Source organism: Schistocerca nitens, chromosome 7, assembly GCF_023898315.1.
Source record: "Schistocerca nitens isolate TAMUIC-IGC-003100 chromosome 7, iqSchNite1.1, whole genome shotgun sequence".
Lineage (NCBI taxonomy): Eukaryota > Metazoa > Arthropoda > Insecta > Orthoptera > Acrididae > Schistocerca > Schistocerca nitens.
In genome coordinates this window covers 310,323,825-310,328,824 of record NC_064620.1, presented here as the reverse complement: position 1 = coordinate 310,328,824, position 5,000 = coordinate 310,323,825, and the positions used below count along the sequence as shown (strand labels likewise).

The 5,000-nt window shown below is 54.3% G+C and overlaps 1 non-coding gene across 1 annotated transcript in view; it reads left to right on the top strand.

The window, feature by feature from the left end:
• The first annotated feature begins 4,147 nt into the window (after window positions 1–4,147).
• Window positions 4,148–5,000, top strand: part of LOC126197063 (small subunit ribosomal RNA) — a 1,909-nt gene continuing 1,056 nt past the window's right edge. The window contains exon 1 of the ribosomal RNA XR_007539468.1: window positions 4,148–5,000. This exon is cut by the window's right edge and continues 1,056 nt beyond it. This is a non-coding gene — a ribosomal RNA (small subunit ribosomal RNA).

The window sequence follows — 5,000 nt, the reverse complement described above, 5'->3', positions numbered from 1 at the left end:
CGCCATCTACAGGAATGCAATGACACCACGCCAACCATAGTGCCAAAACACAGCATCGCCATCTATGAAAACACGACGAAACCACATGCAATAGCCCCATCTACGCGCATCCGACAGCACTAGAACCACCATGTCGATCGCACCACAAAAACAGTACCGCCATCTATGCGACGCCAAGCTGACTACGACGGCGATGGGCCCACAGTACCCGTTTCCCGACCCCACCCACAAAGCCTGCATCCACTGTCCACCACAAGAGCACCAACGCCAGTCCCTGCGCCGCACGACGTCGTCCACCGACAATCACGCCACCCGCCCCCGTACGTGCCTCACGTCACCTGCCCAAATTGCAACTCCAGCGGATGAACGGCGGACTTTTCTCGCAGTCGTAAGTTGCAATCCACCCCTATATCATCCGTTTCATGAAGCGTTTTATCCAAGATGCGAAATTCCCGCTGTCCCTACACATGCTCTAAGTCTGTGCGCGATTGCGTGCTCACAGTACGGATTCCGATGCTGAGCGATCAGCTAGGAAGCGCCCCTACCATATCGGTCCCCATGGGCGTTGCACTCGCAGTCGCAAAGACTCTGGCAATGGCTAAAAGCGCTCCGCAATATATCACGCAGACGGGTAATGACGGTCCGAGCGCTCAGTGTGAGGAGAGCATTACTGAGCCCTGACCCACAAGCAGGTTGTAGCGTATCCCACCCGCAGACATGTGACGTTGTCACACGACCAGTTGTCACTAATCGACTCATTGCTGATAATCATATGCCATACACCGGGGAAAGCTGCCGCAAGGGGTAGCTACGTAGTGCAGTCGCACCTCTACTACTGTACAGAGATAGAACACCACGAGACTGCAACCAGATTAAACTGATACATGGAGCTGATAACTAATAGATGCAGAGCCATCGGAATATAGATGACATACGACATACAACTGTCCCTATACATGCTGACAGTCTGTGCACACAATGTGAACTACACGTCACCCAGACACCCTATCACACACTACTCTCTGGCTGTAACAGACACAATATCTAAGCACCACCATGGAACAACATCCAGTGCATCCTCTCCGCCACATTACACCATTCACACTATGATAACAAAACCAGGAGGTCCACCCCAAAAACAGAATATCTCACACTTCCAACAACCATCATTACGCAGATAAGCCACAAACACCCACACATGTGCTACACAGGGGTGCAGCCAACACCACCACACTGGCGTGTCTCACAGCATATAAGCAATGGCAGAAATGAAAGACACAGGTCTGCCACTCCCTTGCCACACCCACAGAACCGGCGCACCACCTCCCCTGAGCCAAAGGTGCATCCTGACGTGACACATCTCAGGGTGCCTCAGGCGTCCACTTACCATCATCACTATGAACGAACCTCGTCCCCTCCCCCCTCATACACCATCCCTTAACCTAACCTATGTTGCACCTTAACCTAACCTATGTTGCGCCTTAACCTAACCTATGTTGCGCCTTAACCTAACCTATGTTGCGCCTTAACCTAACCTATGTTGCGCCTTAACCTAACCTATGTTGCGCCTTAACCTAACCTATGTTGCGCCTTAACCTAACCTATGTTGCGCCTTAACCTAACCTATGTTGCGCCTTAACCTAACCTATGTTGCGCCTTAACCTAACCTATGTTGCGCCTTAACCTAACCTATGTTGCGCCTTAACCTAACCTATGTTGCGCCTTAACCTAACCTATGTTGCGCCTTAACCTAACCTATGTTGCGCCTTAACCTAACCTATGTTGCGCCTTAACCTAACCTATGTTGCGCCTTAACCTAACCTATGTTGCGCCTTAACCTAACCTATGTTGCGCCTTAACCTAACCTATGTTGCGCCTTAACCTAACCTATGTTGCGCCTTAACCTAACCTATGTTGCGCCTTAACCTAACCTATGTTGCGCCTTAACCTAGCCTATGTTGCGCCTTAACCTAACCTATGTTGCGCCTTAACCTAGCCTATGTTGCGCCTTAACCTAGCCTATGTTGCGCCTTAACCTAACCTATGTTGCGCCTTAACCTAGCCTATGTTGCGCCTTAACCTAACCTATGTTGCGCCTTAACCTAACCTATGTTGCGCCTTAACCTAACCTATGTTGCGCCTTAACCTAACCTATGTCGCGCCTTAACCTAACCTATGTCGCGCCTTAACCTAACCTATGTCGCGCCTTAACCTAACCTACGTTGCGCCTTAACCTAACCTACGTTGCGCCTTAACCTAACCTACGTTGCGCCTTAACCTAACCTACGTTGCGCCTTAACCTAACCTATGTTGCGCCTTAACCTAACCTATGTTGCGCCTTAACCTAACCTATGTTGCGCCTTAACCTAACCTATGTTGCGCCTTAACCTAACCTACGTTGGGCCCTAACCTAACCTACGTTGGGCCCTAACCTAACCTACGTTGGGCCCTAACCTAACCTACGTTGGGCCCTAACCTAACCTACGTTGGGCCCTAACCTAACCTACGTTGGGCCCTAACCTAACCTACGTTGGGCCCTAACCTAACCTACGTTGGGCCCTAACCTAACCTACGTTGGGCCCTAACCTAACCTACGTTGGGCCCTAACCTAACCTACGTTGGGCCCTAACCTAACCTACGTTGGGCCCTAACCTAACCTACGTTGGGCCCTAACCTAACCTACGTTGGGCCCTAACCTAACCTACGTTGGGCCCTAACCTAACCTACGTTGGGCCCTAACCTAACCCACGTTGCGCCCTAACCTGACCTGTAATTGTTATATGAATTGAAACATTCATGTAGCGTTGCCTAATCGCAACCCTCTCAACATAGGTCAGTGCTCGCACTCTCTGGTGTCCTGCGTATTGATTCATGTTACGGTGCGTACCCTCACAACATCTAGCGAGTGTTGCGTACGTTCCACATGGTCCCGCTATCCACTGTAATGTGTACTGCTGTAAGACGTATATCGCCCCCCTGTCGCCTCTAGTTCGTCAGGCGGGAGTTTGCGTGTTCAATGAGCTTCGCAGCTGTGCAATGGCATTCGCATACGTACGCGGGCCACCTTCCACGTGTTCTCTCGTGCATACGTCGCAGCATGTATGTGGGCTGATGTGGCGTGTCGTGACGCATATCATCCAGGCATGCAAGACCCACTGAATTTGCAAATGTAGATGGACGTCTACGTTTGCTGCCCAAGTTACGCAAATGAACCGGAAATCCGTTGTTGCGCGGTTGTTTACGCTGGAGGTGAATCATTGATTGCGAAAATCGGTACAGGTATTAACTGGTTGCTTCAGCGACACCCGTCATACCCACGAACGTGAGTGGGCATGTGGGTATGAAGCGATACGCGGCGGTGGCTGGGTGGGACCGTCCCCGGCCGGTGAGGGGGGAGCGCCCGGCGTGCTGGCCGCGCGCTGCGTGGGCGCACGCGCTACAGCCGGCTGGTGGGGGCGCCCAGTGGCAGGCGCGCCGGCCGACGGACGCGGCAGGCGGCGCAGCTGCGCGCCGGCGCACCCAGCGCGCGGCGGCGTGCGGCCAAAGTGGGTCCTCGCGGGCCCGGTGCGAAGCGCGGTGGACATCTGCAGTGTGCTGGTCCGATTGAGGACTGTGTGCGTTGAGGATGCGCCGCCGCCCGGCACTCGGCGCCGCGACGCCGTCTGCTGCTCGGTCGCCCCCGCGGTTCTCGCAGGTGGTTTGTATCGCAGCTGTGCGGATGTGTTGGCGCGTGCGCTGTGCTGGGAGAGTTCGCTTTGGCACCCAAGTGGGGCTCTGCCCCTCTGTGGCGCTGGCGTTGGAGCTGCCCGGCCACTGTTTGTGGCCGCGTGTTGTCTCCCGCCGGCAACACCACGACAGCACGCTCCCGGGCCTCTGTCGGCAGCGGCAAGCTCAGTTGGGAGCACGGGTGGTCGCACTGAAAGCGTCTACTCGCCTATCTCCGGGCGATTGCGCCTCTCTCGAACCCGACCAAGTACTTAGGACGGCGCTGCGCGCCGCCGGGACCTGAGAGGGTTTCGAGGTGTATCGTGCAGGGGAGCCCAGCCTCCTCCTGTTTGCGGAATAATTGAGCGGACGCTTGCGTGTTCGCGCGGGCCTCCGGGACACACTCCCGGGCGGCCGGCTGCTCAGCTCTAGTTGACGCAGCTCCCTGGTTGATCCTGCCAGTAGTCATATGCTTGTCTCAAAGATTAAGCCATGCATGTCTCAGTACAAGCCGCATTAAGGTGAAACCGCGAATGGCTCATTAAATCAGTTATGGTTCCTTAGATCGTACCCACGTTACTTGGATAACTGTGGTAATTCTAGAGCTAATACATGCAAACAGAGTCCCGACCAGAGATGGAAGGGACGCTTTTATTAGATCAAAACCAATCGGTCGGCTCGTCCGGTCCGTTTGCCTTGGTGACTCTGAATAACTTTGGGCTGATCGCACGGTCCTTGTACCGGCGACGCATCTTTCAAATGTCTGCCTTATCAACTGTCGATGGTAGGTTCTGCGCCTACCATGGTTGTAACGGGTAACGGGGAATCAGGGTTCGATTCCGGAGAGGGAGCCTGAGAAACGGCTACCACATCCAAGGAAGGCAGCAGGCGCGCAAATTACCCACTCCCGGCACGGGGAGGTAGTGACGAAAAATAACGATACGGGACTCATCCGAGGCCCCGTAATCGGAATGAGTACACTTTAAATCCTTTAACGAGTATCTATTGGAGGGCAAGTCTGGTGCCAGCAGCCGCGGTAATTCCAGCTCCAATAGCGTATATTAAAGTTGTTGCGGTTAAAAAGCTCGTAGTTGGATTTGTGTCCCACGCTGTTGGTTCACCGCCCGTCGGTGTTTAACTGGCATGTATCGTGGGACGTCCTGCCGGTGGGGCGAGCCGAAGGCGTGCGGCCGCCTCGTGCGTGCTCGTGCGTCCCGAGGCGGACCCCGTTGAAATCCTACCAGGGTGCTCTTTATTGAGTGTCTCGGTGGGCCGGCACGTTTACTTTGAACAAA